This window comes from Spermophilus citellus, assembly GCF_964194105.1.
Source record: "Spermophilus citellus genome assembly, chromosome: 12".
Taxonomy (NCBI): Eukaryota; Metazoa; Chordata; class Mammalia; order Rodentia; family Sciuridae; genus Spermophilus; species Spermophilus citellus.
Window position 1 is genome coordinate 116,846,947 of NC_138198.1, and position 20,718 is coordinate 116,867,664.

Genomic DNA, 20,718 nt, shown 5'->3' on the forward strand with positions numbered 1-20,718 from the left:
TCATCCTGACCAGACTCTGTCACTGGAGGGAACTAAATGTGAGACAGCGTGAGGGTGATCATTCAGAGACTCATTTGACAAAGTCACGCAAACTAGTCTGTGTTCTTCCTGTTTGCTCAGGTCTACTTCATGCTTACACTTCCCTAAAGGGTGTGGCAGAGTTTAGCACCAAGGACTCTCATGAGAAGAACAGCCAGGCACGTACACACTTACACATGCATGCACACACATTCATGCACATGTTTATCTACACACACGCTCACACCAGGCAACAGATCATCTTTACGACCTCAGTCATGACCTCAGCCACTTAACCACCAACCACCTCTGCTTCCCATGTTTCCATGAACTTGGCACAAGAACGACATAAAGACAAAATGAGAAAATTCATAGGCAGATGTACTTTGGACTAACAGTGTCATTAAAATTTACTAGAAGCATTTGTATTTTCTGATAAAGGCTTATACATTAGCCTCGTTCACCCTGAAATCAATCCATGGAGGAAAAGATGGGCGAGTCCACCAACTCACCAAGTATGTTGTTATTCCTACTAAGGTATTCCCATTTCTTCCAAACCTCGCCCTCTTTGCAAAGAAATAATTTGGAAATATGGAAATATTATTTTACTGTACCCACATTTATCACTAATCCCCTGCTTTCAGGATTATAAAGAAGCTGCAGGGTGGGTGGGGCATGGAGAGAACAGCAGGAAGCCTTGAATAGTCAAATTCCAGGGCACTGTGAGGTGGCCTGCCCTCTCCAAAGAGAAACAGCCTTTGCAGGAGCCATAGCTTCTGGGGGTGGGATTTATTATTGTAAGTTGCCACAAGCACCTCATCTGGGTAGATCTTCACGTCTGAAGCATTTCCCATCTTCATCTCCCACGTGGCTTTTTTTAAACTCTGGGCTCCTGCCTGCGTTGGTTTTCTTCCACCCCAGGAAGAAAGGGGGGACTACGCCTGTCACCTCACCCCCCTGCTGTCTGTCCCTACAGAAAAGACTCCAAATCCCTGCCAATTCAGTGACTCAAAGCCCACTACAGTGTTTGCATCTTGGCCCAAATTCCACCCATTTTGGTTTAGCTTCAAGACATTTTTTTTTTCTCTCTCTTTCCCGTTTTAAGACATGGAGAGAAGCACAAGAGTTCTTTTAAGGTAAACCAAGAAAGAAAAAGTACCAAGTCCTGTTTTCCTACCGTGGTTTGTAGATCTCACTTCTTTGGGTCCAAGAAAAAAGTGAAGCCCAAGGAAGGGGCCAGTTCCAGCCCTAGGCAAAAAGCTTGGGGGAAATCAATGCCCCACCTTCTCTCAGTTCCCTGCCTCCTTCCAAGGCCCATCCCCTCCTTTCCCCTCAGCCCCCAACCCCAAGTCCTGGCACAGCCTCTTTGCAGAGATAATGTTCCCGTCTGCTCCCTCCATCAGAGCCCACACCCCCATCCCAGGCGCCATTCTCACAAGACCCTGCACCCTCTCCAGAGGAGCTTTTCAACATCTGATTCACATAATCAGCTACTTTTTGATCAATGCCTATTGAAATAATTACAGCCTTATGGAGGTGAGTGGGCTCCCTTCCCACAGACCCTGTCATTTCAGCACAGGACTTGTGGGCAAAAAAACGAAAAGCAAACAAGAAGGAAAGCGCCAATTTCCACAGAATTGTCCACACACCATCTTGTGACCTCAGACCCATCATTTCATTTCGGGGGTGGGGGAGAGCTGCCTCCACTTCCTACCTTAGACTACTGTTCCTAGAATTCAAGAAAATGACACTCAAAACAGCGCTGGGCACCTGCAAGTATGGGCACTCACCTTTGCCAGGACCTCCCAACATTCGCATTGCTGGCCTCATCCTAAATGGGGAGCAGAGGCTCAGCAACAGTCACTTGCTGATAAGCAGCAGGGAAGGCATTCACCCGCAGCTCATCAGGAGACCAAACTCCATGTTGTTCCCACCAACCAAGAGATGAATGACTCTCTGCTGGTAAAATCACGGGTTCCCTGCAGGCCGGTGGGCCCACATGACTCAGGGCCCATCTCAAAGCTGCACAGGCCTTGATCTGCCAAGGGACCTCTCTAGCTGCAGGTTTTCCCAACCATAAAATGGGAACAATGTACTTGGGAGGCAGTAAGTTCCCTACTGCAAAAAGTGAAGCGCCTTGTGAGGCAGACCTCAAGAAGGGCAGCAAAGCTGAGAGCTGAAGTCACTCCTTGTCCCACAGAAATTACCCAGAACAACGGTTAGGGATGGAAAACTCACCCTCTGAGCCAAAAATATTGCAGGTGACCTTGATAACAGCTAAAAATTCTGAATAAACCCTGGCTGCCCAATTTTTAATCTCCAAAATATTCCTGAAACCCCACCCACTGCCCTGATGTATCACTAATCCATAATAAGGCCTCTTTCCCAGCTGGTGTGCTCTGCCTGTGAAAAGCACTCGATAGTCTACAGAAGCAGGCTCCCCTCAGAATAACCTCATTATTCTCTACTTCCACAATTATATCATTGGTATAATGACCACCATCACGATTTTCATAACCTTTTGTTGGGTTTTGTTTCTGCAGTTCTGGGGACTGAACCCAGGGCTTTGTGCATGCTAGGCAAGGGCTCTAACTCTGAGCTACATCCCCTGCCCTTGGGCAGTTATTTGTTACACTATAATTTCCAGATGAATTTCTGGTCTAGAAACAAAATAATCACAGTAAGATAATTAATTACAACTCTATTATTATTATAGCAAAGAGTGGCTGGAATTAAGACTCCAAAATGTTTAGTATGTCCTTTTTAATACTACATTCTCATTTATAGTGAACATATACTTACTAAAGATTACCATTAACTTATTTTGTTTCTGATAGCAACTTCTGATTGGTACTTTTCTATGACTACTACTGCAGAGTTTGGGAGATCCCTGTATGGTAGTGGACTACATGTCCATGCTACTACTGGTCCAATCTAGGTTTCCATCCTAGTTTTGACAGCTATCATATCAACCTTGAGCAAGCTACTGAACTTCACTGTGTTCTATCTGCTCACCCCAAAAAACAAAGATAAAAACAACCGACTCCTAGCCGGGTATGGTAGCGCACACCTGTAATCCCAAAGGCTAGGGAGGTTGAGACAGGAGGATCTTAAGTTCAAAGCCAGCCTCAGCAAAAGCTGCCGCAGCTTGGCTGGGCACAAATCACGAGCCACTCAAGAGGAACAAACTTTATTTCTGAACTCCACTAGCACACTCCACACACGCTCCCCAGGAACTCTCCCGAACGACACGCAGCTCCTCTAGGAACCACCAACCGGAAATCCCTCCTCCAGCACTTCCCCAGCCAATGCGAACTCTTCAGGAATCCCCGCGAGAGCTCAACTGGAACTCAACGGGAACTCCGGGAGAACTCGAAAGTCATCATCTTAACGGCTCGCTGGTGTCACCTCTCAACCACTACTTCTGGCAAAAATGCCATGCGTCATCCCGACTTGGCTGTGGCCCTCAACAAAAAGCAAGGCACTAAGCAACTCAGTGAGACCCTGTCTCTAAATAAAATACAAAATAGGGCTGGGATGTGGCTCAGTGGTCAGGTCTGAATTCAATCCCCAGTACTTTAAAAAATAAAAATAAAAAAACTACCAACTCCTAAATTATTGTGAGAAATAAACTGGGTAACTTACCAAGTAAAGCTTCACAAAATGCTCTGGGTTTTAGTTGTAACCAAGTCCCTGTTAGCATTTTTTTTTAACTTACAAAAGCACAAATACTAAAGATATTTAATATTTGACTCCAAATTTTGCTGTCTCCATACTTAAAAACCTGGTTGGGACTACTGTTACCCCTGGCTTCTTTTTCTTCAGCATAGTGAACTCTGATTATTCAAAAGTCAGCTCTGAACATCAGTCCACCCTAACGTATCATCTGGGGGAATAAAACATCTCTCTCAATGACACAAGGAAAGGGGCCTTGTTTTCTAAGAAAATGGAACAGGCTGAGTCCTGGATGGCAGATCCTAACTGGTGCTCACTGCTGAGAGTTTTATGAAGCTGGTGCTGCTGAGATTTTATTAGTAAATAAACCTCACAAAAGGAAAATTAAAGCTCCTGCCTCCCCCTGAGTATTTCCCATATCTACTCTGATGAGCGGAGTTTCATTCTGTACACTCATGATCATTCCTCAAACCACACAAACTGAATTTTGTCTAATTCAATTTTAGAATTTTTTTTAAAAAACTGATTTCATATTTCTGCTACTGTTATACTCATTTTGGGTTGAGCTTTACTTCAGTTCCTGAAACATACCTAACATCATTTTTTTAAGTTTTTTTTAGTTTTTTAGTTTATCACATCTTTATTTTATTTATTTATTTTTATGTGGTGCTGAAGATGGAACCCAGCGCCTCACATGTGCTAGGCAAGCGCTCAACCCCAGCCCCATACCCTAACATCTTAAATGAAACCAAAGGCCCAAGTGCACAGATCTTTGCTCCAGTGCTGCAGCTTGCTTGCTGCCATATTTTAGCAGCACCTTAAGTGACTAGAAGTTTTAATCAAGATAGCTGAGCTGGGGTGCAGCTCAGTGGTAACGCCTGCTTAGTGCGCTTGGGGCCCTAGGCTCCATCCTCAGCCACCCTCCTCCACCAAATCAATTTGTCTGGCACAGTAGACACATAAAACTAAACCTTTGGTGATAATTGAACTGAGATATTGGACTTCTGACTGCACAGATACAAGCTTCAGCGACCAAGATGTAGTTAGGATACACAAAGAAGAATTTCTTGATGATATAGCCCTGAATCAACCGGTACCACTAAAGACACCATATCCAAAAGGCACGTTGGGCCTTACATGTAACTGGTGTCCTAAGTGTTAGCTATTCTTATTTGTAACATCATGAAAATGTTTTATATTGGGGGAAAATACCTCTAGAATCAAATATGTGGTAGTTGAGATGTCTAGCAGGGTTTTACCTGTGACATTACCATCTTATCATTGTAGAGCCACACTCACTCTCTTTCCTGGCAGGGCTTTGGACTGAAATGCACTGTGAAATGCACTGGGTGGCCCTGTGCACAATGCGCTAAGTGCCCTGTGAACACAGCAGGCCCAGGAGACCAGGGAGCCCGATGCACAGCATTCAGCCTTGGAAGGGATCATCCACAAACAGCCATTGTCCCCCACAAATAGCTCTGCTGTCATCATCCAGATGGGCACCAAAGGAAACCATCTGATTTATGCTTTTGGTCAGTGGCTCTGCATAGACACACCACAAATACAACTATTTGTTGCCAAAGAAATTTAGAACTGTAACACTGAATGTAGTCTGATAAGCAAGCTTTTCTGTTCAGTCTTTTTAAAGGACACTAATCCATAGCATTCAGCTGGACTAAGCATGTAAGAGTCGGTTTCAAAGACCATGGCATCCTACAGTGATTTATTTATTAATGGTGTAGGAAACAGCTGTGGCTGCAAGGTATCAACATCTGTTATTTTCCCAGAAAAATGTTAAAATGTATCAAACATAAATTGCCACAAATATCTCCACTTGATCTTGCACCACTCCTATACACAGTAAAATAAAAACTGCTCGTATGTTTTACTGCTTTTTATTAAAAATATTAAAAGCTCATAGGTGCTTGTTATTCACATGTCAAAATTATTAGTGTTAGGAATAACAAATTCACATTTTATCATTTTTGTCTTACTTTTTATAAAATATGGAAATTAAAAGAAATACAGTAATAACACGGACGCTATACAAGAACAATCTGTTCTTTGTCCTTTCATGGCTGGAATCCCTAGCTTTCCTTATATCTGAAATACTAGCATGGCTGCTTCATCTAGGGCTCTGTTCTGACTCAGATCTGGAATCTTCCCCAAAGGTGCATGTGCTGAAGGCTTGTTCCCAGTGCAGTGAGTTTTAGAAGTGGGGCCTTGGAAGCGACTGCATCATGAGGGCTCAGATCTCAAAGGATTCATCTACCATGGTTGAAGGGACTATAGGGACGCCATGGGAACTAAGAGGTAGTGCCTAGTTGGAGGATGCAGGTCACTGGGGCATGCCTTGGAAGTGTTCCTCTTGTCCCTGGCCCCTTACTCTCTTTTGCACAGTTTGTACACATGGTGTCTCTCTCTCTCTCTCTCTCTCTCTCTCTCTCTCTCTCTCTCTCTCCTTTCTTGCTTGCTATGAACTGAGCCGCATTCCCTTGCCACACTCTTCCTCTTCCATGTTCTGCAATGGAGCCAGCTGACTATGGACTGAGACCTCTGACACCAGGAGCCAAAATAAATCTTTCCTCTTTAAGTTGTTCACATCAGGTGCTTGGGCCACAGCAATGAAAAGGTGACTAGCATCGTCACTTTATCCCAAGTGTCAGTCAAAGTTAGGCAGGGTAGACTGGCCGCTAACATGAACACTCCGAAGGTTCAGTGGCCAAGTGCAAGAATGGTTTATCTCTTCCTCACACTGCATCCCAGTGCAGCTTGATAAGAGGTTCTGCTCCATGTGGTCACCCAGGGTCCCAGGCCTCATCCATGCTGTGTCTTTAGAGACCCCCCAGATTCCCCACCCATGCACAGCTGAACAGCAGATCTGAAGGAGAGCAAGCATGAAAAGCCATCCACTCCAAACTGCCTCTTGTTCCACACACATCCCATGGGTGAGAATAGGTCAGATGGCCCCACCCAGATGCAGAAACGGGTCTGGCTCGGCGCCTGTCAACTGGGGGTGATTTCACCTCCTAAGTGACATTTGGCAATGTCTGGAGACATCTCTGATTGTCCAACTGGGGCAAGAGGAATCTAGTGGGTAGAGTCCAGAATGCAACTCAATATCCCACAGGGCACAGGACAGTCTTCCCACAACAAAGAATCACCCAGCCCCAATGTTAACATGCTGAGATTTGGGTGAGCATCCAGCCAGTCTCTGCTACGTTATATAACATGTTCATGCCCAGCTCTACCGTCACCTCCTACTAACATACATGGTCATCAATCCCAGGTCAACAGTTACTCATTCATCTGTTTGTTCCTTCTTTCCTTCATCCAAACAGTCAGAGAACTCACAGTGAAGCAGAGGAAACAATCATATGCGGAATTACCACACGCAGGGGGAAGGGGACCAAAAAGAGTAAATGGAAGGAAAATAATTCTGCCTGTGGGAGCAGGGGAGGCTCCAGAGGCTGGTGAGAGGCGACTGAAGCCTTAGGAGGCTCAGACCACAGCCCCCCCACCTGCACACTGGAAGGGCAGGGAGAGCCGGTGTTCCAGGGAGAGGGAACTGCATGAACAGAGGAATGGGATGTGAAAGGACAGGATTTATTCTACTTTCTACTACAGGAGAAACACAATAACTAAAGGAGGAGAGTTGTAAAGATGCTATCTTGTTCAAATAGTCTTTTAGCAGAGTGTTCATAGAAGTCATAGCTCCCAGCATCTGAAGGAATCTCTAACATGACATACACGGGCTTCCAGTCAAGTGGCCTTTCCAGAACAGTCCACGGCCACCAGACTTCACGGAGGCCTAAGTCAGTGGGCCCAGGGCAAAGCACAGGGAATAGCAGAATCTCTGCAAACCTCCCAAAAGCACACCAATGCTTTCAAACATGCTGCTCCAAGTCAGTATCAACCGGATTCAGGAAGATGAGTGACCAAAACCATCCACCTTTTTCCCCAAAGACAGGCCAACATGTCAGAACCCACCTAAACTTTTTTAAGTTTCACTATCAGCTTAAACCCGCAGCTTCACCTGAGCCAAGCCACCTGGTCTTTCCACATTCTGCACTTCCAGCTGATGTGCTCAAGACCCTGAAGCACATGATAAACACTGTCTATTATATTAGCACCACAGTTATCTCCTTATCCCCTTCCCCAAATTTCTCTCGGTTGATATAAAGACTATTGTAGGATCCAACAAGATATGGGAAGGAGATTATCTGATGACCTTCCATGTCATTCTAGAACATTATTAATGAGCAACCTCAATTTGCTCTGAGCAAGATGCTTTTATATATGAAGCCAGCATCACCACGTAACAGCAGTCATTCCTAATTTTAAAGCTAAAAGTGAACTTTTAAAATACCACACTCCTATATAGTTCTTCACCCTCCTTCCTTCCCTTCCCCCACTCTTCCTCCCTCCAATCACTGTCTCTAGGTTCCTTGTTTCCACTGTGATCAGCTCTGGGAAAACAAAGTGTCTTTAGCTATTAAGTGCTATAGATTATATCGAACAACACCAGTCACCTGGCACTAAAAAGCCTCATAAAAGGAAGAAATTTGTTTCTTTACAAGTCAGAATCTCGAGGGAACAATAAAATGAGGGACGCAGACTCAGGAACTTGCAGGCCAGTGAGCTGCTCACAACTGCTTCCCAGCACGACGAGGTGGGACATCCAGGTCAGGCAGGATTTGGGCCTAAGTGAAATCACATTCACCTTTACTAAGAGGGGTGGCAGGATCTGAGGGTACTGTCCTTGGAAAGAGTCAAAGACAGAATCAAATGAAAGAGATAACTAGAACGAGGCTGAATCAGGTTTACATTGCAAAATTGATCATCATTGTCCTCCTAATTTACAAGGAATCCAAACTGTCTGTGGATAGCCACATCCTTTTGGACAGGCTCCACTAAATCAGGTGAAATAGGCTGTGAAAAACTGAAAGACTCTTTTTTCCTTTGTTTTTAATTTTTTCCCCCAATACTGGGAATTGAACCTAGGGCCTTTGCACATGCAAGGCAAACATTCTACCACTGAGCTACACCCCCAGTGTTTTATTTTATTTTGAGACAGAGTCTCACTAAGTTGCAGAGGCTGGCCTCAAACTTGCAACCCTCCTGTCTCTGCCTCCCAAGTCACTGGGATTACAGGAATGCACCACCCCATCCAGTTTCTTTTTTCCTTCTTCACGAAGACATTCTTCCTCATAAATTAAAAAGCATCTCATAGGGTAGTGTGACTGCTTTGAGATACAAGTTCTCAAAACCCTTATTTATTATGTTTTTAATAAATCCAAAGGTGTATGGACCATTATTTTAATAGAATCTGACTCCACTGTTGGAAAGAAAAGAAAACTACTGACTACAGAGAAATGCTAACTCTTTGAACTTATTGAACAATGTTGTGTTTAGAAATAAAAGCAATTTACTAAATGCATTGTTTACCTAAAAGGTTCCTCTTCCATAGACAAGCTATTTACCTTTTTCACAGGTAAAGTTATAGACTGTGATGAAATCTGGCTGGTCAGCAACATACTGAACACAGTGTCTCAGTGTGCCCAATGATCACATGAGAGAGGGATGACATAAACGTCTCACAATTATCTCCATGGCTGTGTGCATGAGTTATAGAACTGGCAACCAACAAATGAATTGCAGTTGGTGGCAATTTGCTGCAGGTTTTGCCTGCAACAACGCAACAGCCCTGGATAAACGGTTTCACTTCCCAAGGAGGAAAAGAATGCAAAGGGTTATCATTGGAGGCATCAGTTAAATACTAAAGAATCTGTGGCTCCTCTGAGGGCCTGCCTGAACGGTTTCCATCAATCCCCCTCCGCAGACACCTCCCTGCTATAATGTGGAGCCAGGTCTGGTTCCCTCCTTACCCCCGCTTGGTATAACAGACTCAGCAGGAAATTCCTCTAGAATCTCTGGGAAGAAAACACTAGGTACTGAGCACACAGTGCCCCCAGGCCAGCCCACACTACCATCCTGCTGACAGCATGAGCAGGTTTCAGAAGCATCCTAGCTGTGAACAAAAGACAAAGCCATTCGTCTGCCAGCACTGTGTGGTTCCACCAAGGAGAAAGAGCACAAGTTCATCCACAAACACACTCCAGATACCAGTGCAAGAGGAAATCCGGAGTGTATCTAGACATGTCTTCAAATCAGCTATGCCAGGTCCCTGAGAGACTAAGGCCCAAACTTATCCAAACCAGACAGTGACCAGCAACCCAGCCTGGACTGGAATGCGGGTCTCAGAGGCCCCTCCCACTTCCCTGTGCAGCCTCCAAGTTACTTTTGAAGAATGAATTGATTCCAACAAGTCCTCTTTGAGTACCTACTGCATGCCAAGCCCTGCACAACAGCCCTGCCAAGCAAGCGACTTACTGCTGCTTAACGGGACCCACTAAAGCATCTCATCCCCTGTACATTCCTACTGCACACTTAGTGTATTGGCTAGTTGTTGTCTTAAGAAAGGTCCCATTCCAAATGTGGACTCATAAACAAAAGGATTGTTTTATCCTAACCCCGTTCTCTCCTGCCCTCTCTTAGGAGGTCTTTATCTCTGAAGGTATTAAATGTCCACCTGCTTCCCATGCCAAGCAATGAATTCAGAACAAGACAGGATCCCTAGGTGAGGTGGCCAACTCAGCCACCCTTCCTGGAGCTGTTCTGGTTTTAAAACATCAAGTCCCACCGGGCGTGGTGGCGCAGGCCTGTAATCCCAGCAGCTCAGGAGGATCCCAAGTTCAAAGTCAGCCTCAGCAATTTAGCAAGGCCCTAATCAACTTAGTGAGAGTCTGTCTCAAAACAAAAAAAATTAAAAAGGGCTGGGAATGTGGCTCAGTGGGTAAGCCTCCCCAAATTCAATCCCTGGGATGGATGGATGGATGGATGGATAGATAGATAGATAGATAGATAGATAGATAGATAGATAGATAGATAGATAGACAGACAGACAGAAAGACAAACAAAGTATAAAATGGAAAGTACCATGACTAAGTATCCCCTTGGTCATAAGTAAATTTGGGGCTTACCCTACTCCCACAGAAACAGACCCTTGGAAAGGGGGAGTCTATTACAGGATGTCCTTCACTTGGCCAGGGAAGAGTGCGGCCATAGGAGAAAGGAGTCAGTTTCCTTGAGACCAGCTCAAGCTGCCTCCAGGCTTTCTCCAAATCTCAGACTTGTTGCCTCGGGCTTCTTCCCGCTTCCTATCATTTTAAACTCCAGCCATTTAAGCAAAGCTTCACAGAGATTTTCCAATGAAAAGGCTTCAATAACAATGACATACAAAATAAATCCCCATATAAACACTGAAGGCTATAATTATTTAGATGTGGTCACCTCCTTGGCTAGCTTAAAGGATTCTTCAGGTTAGATCAGGCCTATTCATCCAGATATTTCCAGAACTGCACTCAGTTACTGGTAGCTACAATTTACCTCGTGCTTAGGATGCGTGGGGTCATTCACTAAACACAGATATAAATTATTTTTTATTCTCACAATGAACTCACTGAGGTCGATTCTCCCTCATTTTGTAGATGAAGAAACCGAGGCTCGGTCAGACCCTATTTACTTAAAAATCATATGGCAGAGCTGAGATTTAAACCCAAAGCTATCTCATTTTTTAAAATTCCATGTTTTTAACCACTCAACTGACAGGACCAAGTAAGACTATAAGGTAAAGAAATTAAAACTTGAGAGAAAAGTATCAGATACATTTCTTTTGTTCTCTCCCATTTTAGCTTTGCCATTACAAAAAAAAAAAAATTAATTTACATACATACATTAAGCTATAGCAAGGGGATTGTTAGATTATGCCTGGCACTTGATATTCAAATGCAACTGTTTACGCAGTGTGTTATGAAAAGCTCAGTCCTCCTCGACCCCAATGCCAATCTAATAATGAAGACAAGGTTCTGAGAAAAAATGAAAGGTTTTATTGCTCTGATAGCAAAGGAGAAACAGAGAACTTCTGTCCCAGAGGCTGGGGTTCTGCCCATCAAGGGCAACAGGAGGTTTTGTAAGAGGTAATTCAGAGGAGTCTTCCTGAGATTAGGAAGGAAAGATTAGGATGGAGAAGATCAGGGAGAAGACTGGGGCTTGGGGGGGGGGGGGGCGGTGTCAGGAAGGAGGAAAAAAACATGTCTGCTTTAGATGTTTTAGAGCAGCAAAGGATATATTCAAAGCATAAAGCGGACTGCTATAACAAATGTGTGGTTTATTCATCGAAGCTCAGTTTTTCAAATTGTTATTTTGCCTACCACCATAGGTGAACAGAAAGCTCCCCACTTTAGGTTCCTGGAGTATCAGTATCATGGAGCAGGATTAGATGGAGGGGTATTCACCCCAGTTAAGGCTGACTCTTCCTCCCTGGTTGAATTATCCACTACTCACCTAAAGTGACAGTAATCCTTTGCCTCATGAAACAAAGAGGCAAATTCTCCAAAGTATGAAGATTTATTCACAAGCTCTCTGGCACTTTTAATCTCATATTAGTAGCCTGCAAGGAAGCAATTTGCAAATCTACCCCAGAGCGACATAACTGCAAAAGAACATCATGTCAAAGACAGTTTTTGAGACGTTTATCTCAGCTCTATTCACTATCCTTCAAACTGGGAATGTTTTTAGCATTAATGTATTCCTAGCTGTTTTCTCCAAGCAGCTAGACATATTTCCCTCTTTCATAATAACACTGTCCATAATGATCAAATGTTTTGAGCATAAAATAAGAGTATCATATGAATGAGTATTTCAAAATCAAGAGATGAAGAGAATAAATGTGTGTCACAAAAATATTGATGCCCATGGAGTAATCACAAGGGGAGATGTGGTAGTTTTAGCCGTCACCTGGTCATATCAAATGTCACCATAGCAGTCTGCTCTGTTAGACTGTGGGGTGACCTGGTGGGGATGCAAATTCTAATCAGCAAAATGTAACCAAGGAAGATTGGAGGATTGAGGATTTTTCTTTTTCTTTCTTTTCTTTCTTTCTTTTTTCAACAGAAGCTGAAAAACAGACTATCAGCAACAACTCATTTGTTAGAATGACCTTCAATGAGAACCTTCTTCTTCCAACCATTGTGTGTACGCTGAAGCCTGGAAACTCAAATTTGATTGAAGATTTAATCATTGTTAATGTGAGCAGAGGAAGCTCTTAAAAAGTAAGTTTCCCTCTTCTTAACTTTCCTTAAGACTTTAGACCAGCCAGGCCCAGTGATGCACATCTGTAATCCTAGCTACTAAGGAGGCTAAGCAGGAGGACTGCAAGTTCAAGGCCAGCCTGGGAAACTTAGGGAAACCCTTTCTCAAAATAAAAATAAAAGAGTCCTGGGAAATGAACCCAGGACTGATCCTACAAAGAAAGGAAGGAAGGAAGGAAGGAAGGAAGGAAGGAAGGAAGGAAGGAAGGAAGGAAGGAAGCAGGCAGGCCTAAAGTGTCTATCATCCCTTTGTCACAGTAGGTCAAAATCATTTTCTGTGCTGTCAAAGACTCATCAATGATTATTTATTGAGCCCCTCCTGTGCATAAACATGGTAGCAAATACAAAACAGAGTCAAACTTCATCCAGTTGTCATCTTGAAGGAGCTCAGGAGGGAACTGAGATCCTTCAGGTCTCGATTGCAATGTGTGTTCCTGCCTGAAGGACTGCTGTACCCCTCACCCTCTCCCCCAGCAAGGAAGGTACCAGAGGAGCAATGGCTGAAAGGCTCCCAGGCACTGAGACTCCTGGAGTGTGTGACTTGATGACAAAGGTGTCCCAGGATGTCTTTTCAAGACACCTCCCCTTATGTGAACTAGCTTGAATTAGTTTCTTTTCTTTGCAATTAAACAGAAAGACACTACAACCTTAGGGAATTTTATAAGACAATCTATTTTATGACAAGTGTTCTTTGTAGAATGAATGAATGAGTATAAATGAATGAACTGAACGAATGTTGAGTGAAATTAAATGGAAGCAATTTTGTCAGAGAGTAATAAAGGATTGCTAAGAGCTAAGCATTCAAGTTAATTAATTGTTTGAGAAGAGTTAAAAGCTGGATTGAGTCTTTAACAACAGGATGGAAGAAGAAGAGGAAAGATGACATTTTAGGTCACAGAAGGCGCTAGAACTAAGACAAGGGTTATGCAAAGCATTTGGGGCTAACAGTGGATTAACCATCCCAACTAATGTGGAGTTTTAAAGTCAGGCAGAGAAAAAGTCAAGATTGGAAAGAAGTTTAAGCAAATCCTGGAGGTACCAAAGGTTATCCAGGGAGGGAATGACCTGGTCTAAGAGTGGCAATGGGGGTGGGAAAGTTGGGGGTGTGGATGCCCACGGTAATGGCCCAGGAAGAAGTAAGGTTCTTAGCTAGGATGTGGCAGTGGAGATGGAAATCAAGGGGACGTGGAAACCGATAAAGGATGGACAGTGAATCTGTTAACAAGAAAAACAGCGACATTAACAACAAAGCTCCCCTTTTTAAGAGGTCTATAAAAGCTCTTAGGAAAATCTCATCAATTCTTGTTGAACCTGGGTGAAAAGTCAGGTCAGTATCATTATCTGACATGGAAACTGGGCCAGCAAAGTTATATTTCCCTGGTAGGTGAGAATGAGGTGGGAAGGAGGAGGAGAAACAGAATCACAGAAAACAGCACCTGGAGATTCTACTTTGTGACTCCTTTGCTCCCACCAGTGGCCCATCTTCATTGGACTGACTCCTTCTCTGCACAAAGGTCTGATCCCCAGGAAACCTGTGTGATGTTACAGTAGGTTTTATCACCCAGAATATTTGCACAGAGTTTTATTTTTGCAGGAAGCAACACATCAGTGGTAAGTAAGCTCTCTTTTCCAATTCGTCCCTTCCATTCTCAGTGGGTCACAAACAGACCCCACCACTCCAGAAAAAAAGACACTGCTGGGGGCTTCAACATCCACACAAGTCTAGGTCCAAAAACTATGGCCTTGAGACTCATCCAAGAGAGATGGCAGGCCAGCACACCCTCTGAGGCCTCTCTTTAGATCCTGCAATGACAGTGAGTCAACCAGAAACAGAGAAACTCTGAACATATAACAAGGACTTATTTTATCCAAACTGTGATTTCCATTAAGGAGGCAGACTGCTGGGATACACAGGGTGTAACTGGCAAAGCCACAGGGGGAAGGAGCAGAAAAACCAATCCTTCCTCTTTTTCAGTTGCTGCAATGTTACGGCAGGCAGCACCAGGGACCATGTTCAATGCCACAAGTGCCCTCTACCTGAACAGACAGCTTCAGCTTGACATTCAGGAGGTAGAGACTCAGAGGCCACACAAAATATAGAAGTGAATTTTGGAGCTTCCCAAATATACTTCAAGAGCAGTCCCTGGGGCCTCCTTTTCCTCCTGCCGTAGTCTGTGCTCACCCTGGGTCCAGCCCCAGCACTCTGCAGTGGTTCTTGGGCGGTCTTGCCTATTTCTCCCAGCTGTTCATCTCCCAACTCAGAAGCCCCTTGAGTGCAATATCTTATCACGCAAACGAAGCTGGACCAGAGGGTGGCCTCTGCATCCTTCAATTAATACTGCTGTCCCCTCAGTCACTGGGACTCAGAGGCCAACTTGGTCAGTTTACCGTGTTGCTTCTAGTTAGAGAGTTACCTATAAAAATGACTTCACTAAGGTGATTACTGAGCCAGAAGCAATATTATCCTGTTCAGTTCCAGGCATCTGTTTAAAGAACTTAAGAAATCTTAAATACTCTAACCTATGCATGCACTCATTCAGTGTGAACAAAGATATTTAAGTGACCAGCTCTCCCAAAGCATTCTCTCTACGAGCTGCCAGATGCCTGACCCACTCCTCCTGGCAATGCCTACTTCCACAGCGCCTGACTCTTTCTAGGGGAGTGCAGGAAGGAAGTCTTTAAAACTTACCACCCTCATAGCCAACGTGGTGTCGGACAAATCCATAAATGACCCAGAACTCTCTAGGTGTTCTATTGGTCCTATAACTAGAAAAAGCCTCTTGTTCAAATTATCTTCTAAATATCAAACTAACAAGATGACCCACGGTTACCCTAAACCCAACCCAGCCCACCTCTAGTCTCATCTGTTGTCCTTGCCGTGGAGGCCACCTCCTGGGAGACTCCAGGCTTGACCCTTTTTTCCTACCTTGGGCTGTTCCAAAGAAAGTCAGGAAGTCTTAGATGAGAAGCAGATGGTAAGGGAGAGAAAGTCTGTACACGACACTTCTCTATTATATAACACTAGGCATACAACCTACCAGCATCTGCCTTGGAAATACCTAGTGGCCTACTACTTCAAAGGCAAAAAGAGAGGAGATTACTAACAATCATGTTAATATATACCATGTGAACGTATTGCTTGTAGAACACCCAATGCCTCCAAGCACTAAGCTGGGCCCTGTGGAATACATTTTAGAACCTCTTTGGGACCAGATCACTATGAAAGTCACTAGCACTGCTCACTGTATCCTATTCTCCTCTTTTCCAAGCAAGAAATATTGAACCGTGGTTCAGTGTGGTCTTATGACACATGTTGGGCTGGAGCAGTGCCACTCACTTCTGGGTGGGATCACATAACTGCCAGAGTGACACCCTGCTGCATCTCCTTCCCAGGGCTGCAGTGACTGCCCAAGCCCAAGCCCCCTTAGCCTTCAGCAGTTTGGTCCTTGAGTGACTACAGTGAGCAGGACCTACCTGCCAACCACACTGGAAACAGAATGGGAAAGACAGAAACTGTGTTTAGTGCTGAGATATGGAGGTGTTACTGCAGCTTAACTGACCTCTCCTACTCACACATCACTGTTCAAAAACTAATAATAATAATAATAATAGGAACCCCCAATCTGTTTTCTAAAAATCTGATAATACAGAAAAGCAGAATATGTTTCAAAATTTAAGTACAGCAGAGATGGTATCACACCTCAAAGTGGGGAGGGTCCCCAGACAGGTTCAGACCCCTCTGAGGGAAAAAGAAAACACAATGGCCTCCCAACCATGGTGGAGCCTAGCCATTCCTGTGGGATTCAGCTGAAAAGTTTAAAGACCATGAATAAAAGGACACTTCTGACTACAGTCTCAGCCATCTAGGGAGAAGAGTTCCCCAATGAGATGGAATGACGTAGAGGCCAGTGGAGCACAGTCTCCTTCTCAGAAGTCCAATTCCACTCTATTCACCCCTCTAGCTTCCCCAGAACCTAATCACTATCCAGTTCCATTTCTCCATCTTCCTACAAGCTCCCTGAAGGTGACTCATTTTCGTACCTCTGCCCCTCACCCCCATCCTTTGGCACCTCTCACAGAGCCCATTATCTATCAGATGCCAAATAAACACCTGGTGAATGAGTAGATTCATATTACAGAAAGGCACAGGAGCCAAAGGTTTAGCCAATATTTCCTGTGCTCCTCCAACCTAAACCTAAACATACTATGGCAGACATCTGGGAGTGGGGAGTCTCCTTCTTAAAATAAATAAATAAATAAATTAAATAAGCATCAATACAACACTTTATTATGATTTATCACTGTGCATCATTTAAAACTACAATGAAAAATAAATAAATAAATAAAATAAAACTACAATGAAACCTAACATTGCACCGTGTCTATCTTTGTTCTTAGACAAGCATTTACATGTGCAGGCAGCTGTTTTCCCATGTGGAATTTTGTGTATGAGGTATTTATTTTTTCTATTTAAAAAGAAACCACACCCTTGTTTCTACTGCATTATTACATTCCCTGTTATCCCATCATGTGGGTTTTATTCTTGCAGCAACACAGTACACACCGTGCATTACTGCTGACATAAAAAAATCACTTGTCAAATTACCTCTATCCTAGCACCATATTACTAATCTCATCTTTCCAAAGCATTGGCCTTTGTTTCAGCTGGGACTGGGTAACTCATCTGCTTCTCCTAGTGATTCTCGAGTGCTTTGAAGGGGAGGATAAATGCTAGTGTCACTCTGTTTATAAAGTCACCTTTCAAAACCAAACTACCTTAGAGGTGAATGATAAATCTGTCAAGTGTTAAACTTTATTTTTCAAGGGATTGGGGGAGGGCGGGTAAAGGGAATTTGCTGTTCTGCTGCTGCTACACTGCACAAAGGCACTCCAGTAGCCTTTGGCCCTCAGCAATCTGTCTATGAGAAAACCCTGGATGCATTTCCATGACCATTCTTATTCCCTGCTACTTGTGTGGGATGCGCAGAGCTCTGCCCTCTAAGAGAGAATGCCAATGCCAAGGTGCCCGATAAGTCTGAAGGTTACATTTCATTGCACTTTATCAAGATAACCCCAAACCTGGTTAGGTTGACACCAAAACAGAACTATCCTTGGAAAGAAAAACAGGAACAGGCCAGTTTTTGGAAAAGAACCAAAAACCTAAAGATAAAATGCAGAATGAGAGTCTAATGGTTCATGGCTGTATAAATGGAAACTTCACTAAAGCTCCATTTTTTTTCTGTTCTTTCTGGTCCCCCAACAACCCTCACTACACCTCCCAGCAACTTACTGCCAACTGGCTGTCTTGATTTTGCAAATACTCTTACAATGAAGGGATGGGGAAAAGGCATTATTTCATAAGAAGGTCACTGCATTTGGTCAATGCCCTAATTGAGCAGTGGTCAAATGCACAATCGGTCTTAACAATATCAGCCTTACCATGACACCTTTCCAATCAAAGATACCCACCTATAAACTGAAGTAAAAATAAATTACCATAGATAAGAACACTATCTTCTATCCAACCCCCACATGCAGATACCACTGCCTATGTACTGACAGTATCAAAATTCCCATCAACCAGGTGGAATATACAACCCCCAAAGCATCCTTTCCCCCAATGACTTTTTCAAAAGGAAGGTAGGAAGTCATTTCCAATTTATTCCTCTGAAGCAAAGGTTTCTGCAGCCCCCATGCCTTCACACTGAGGAGAACGATTCTGATGCAGAAACCACCAAGCAGCCCTGTGTCAGCACCGTGGGCCCAAATGACCCAGAGACACCCAGGCGGCTACCCAAATTACTGGGGGTTACCTGAATCTGTCACCGAGTCCCTTTCACCCCCTTCTGCGTGATGACATCAAGTGAAAATGGTACGCATTTGGGAGGCAAGAGGCTGACAAGCAGAAAGCACAATTGAGACTGAGCTTTGTTCAGCCTGCAGTGAAATACATGCAGTAAGGGTTAGATACGCGCAGCACAGAAAGAAATCCAGGCACCCTCCCCAGCCAGCCTTGTCTCGGACTGGGTGTCCTGGGAGAAAGCGGCGGAGGAGTGGAGGACTGGCGGGGAGAGGAGGGGGTGTAACAGATCCTAATTGTCTCTCTAGGATAAATAACCATCCCCTCCTCCGCAGTCTCCCCCGCCCCCAAGTTCTCCTGTGGTACAGCCTATACTAGCGACAGTAATCCCTCAGAAAGAGGAATCCGAGAGGTGGAGAATACCATCTAGGGGCAAAGAGCAACATACACTAGGTACACCCGGTCATATGGGAATGCGGGACGCCTGGTCACCCGCCCAGACACACCAGCGCTGCATTCGCAAGCATCCTTCTTTGGTTGGCCCCTGTCCGCCACCTCATCAAGTCACTGTCACTCTGTTTTGCTGATTTCTCTACTCCTTCCAAACCCGTGCAGCGCTCCCCCCTCTATACCCCCACCATAAGCGGGATCGGGGACCGCCGCTGTTCCAGCAGCACCCCTCGAGTCCATCCTGCTTTGTCCTGCCGCTGTCCTTCCAGGAGCAAGCTCCCCAGGCGTCTGTAGTCCGCACAAAAGACCCCCAACGTCTGGCCCGCCGCTGCACCCTTTTTTCCCAGGAGGGGCCCCCGGGCAACTTCCAGGGGTGGGGAAAGCGCACGGCTAGGGGACTGGGAGGGGACCAGCGGGGGCGTGTGCGGGCTGGGGGCTCAGCGAGGGCGCGCGGCGCAAGCACGAGGCGAGCTCCCTGGGACCGGAGCTCCAGGGGGCATCCGAGGACTCCGCGGAGCCGCCGCCAGCGCCGCTCTCCCGCCCCAGCCGCGCGCCCAACTCCGCCAGCGCTGGGGAGAAACGCAACTCCCGGGACCACCGCCCCCGCTGCCCGCCGGACCCCGCGCTCCCTTCCCCAGGGCTCCAGCGGGCCCGCCACCCCATTCACTGTCCAAAGGGTACCCACCCCCAACACACCAGGCGGCAGCTGCCCTTTCGCGCCTCCCCGCAGCCGCCGTGGGGTCGCAGACATCCCTTCGCGCCCCTTTCCCTCCGCGCCCGGGCCGGGAGGTGTCCTGGGCACAGAAACAAACCGAAACTCACTGACCTTTCTCCGCAGCGCGCTCGGGCGCTCGCTACACAGGCGGCGGCAGCATCGCTGGGTGGTCCTGGCGCGCCCGCCCCGCTCAGCCAGACGCGCGCCGCGGGCCGGCAGCCGCCCGCTCCTCCCGCCGCGGGCTGCGGGGCGGCGCGGGCAGCGCGGCGGCGGCGCCTGCAGCCCAGCCCTCCGCCCGGCCCTTCGGGCGGCGCCCCACCTGCCCGGCCGCCCTCCGCGTCCCCGGTCGGACACCGCCGCCAGGCGCTCGGCAGCGAGCGGGAGCTTTTTGTGTCACCGCCGACACTGAGACACCGAAGGGGGTGGGGGCGGGAGGCTGGGCTCGGCTCCCGCGGCACCGCCCCTCCCCGGCGGCTCCACCTCCTCCCCCACCCCACCCATCCGCCTGTCCGGGGCCTCAGTCTGTCGGTCTGGTTTCTCCGAACCTCCCCCGGGATGAGAGGTGCCCGCTCCCTCACGTGCCCTCCGCACCTGGTCCCCAAGTGCCCCCCCCCCCCGATCAGCACCTGGACGTTGCATTTTCCCCGCTCGGGAGCCTGAATCAGGTGTGAAAGGAGGCCTAGAGCGGTGGGCAGCGAGGGCGGGTCAAAGTGGGGGCCGCGGCCGCCGGGAGGGCCCAGGCTGGGGCTCCCCACCGACCGTGGGAGGAAGCAGCTGAGATCGTCGCGTTTGCAGAAACCGCCCAGGATCCGTGTCACCGCAGCTAGTTTTTGACTACCCCTAAAAGT

General features: G+C 46.1%; 1 protein-coding gene across 1 annotated transcript in view; it reads right to left on the reverse strand.

Moving 5' to 3' along the window:
* RNF152 (ring finger protein 152) overlaps nt 1-20,259 on the reverse strand; it is a 65,323-nt gene extending 45,064 nt beyond the window's left edge. The window contains exon 1 of the mRNA XM_081263660.1: nt 19,982-20,259. The gene's annotated coding sequence lies outside the window, so the exon portion shown is untranslated. The remainder of the gene's footprint in view (nt 1-19,981) is intronic.
* Between the last annotated feature and the right edge of the window lie 459 nt (nt 20,260-20,718).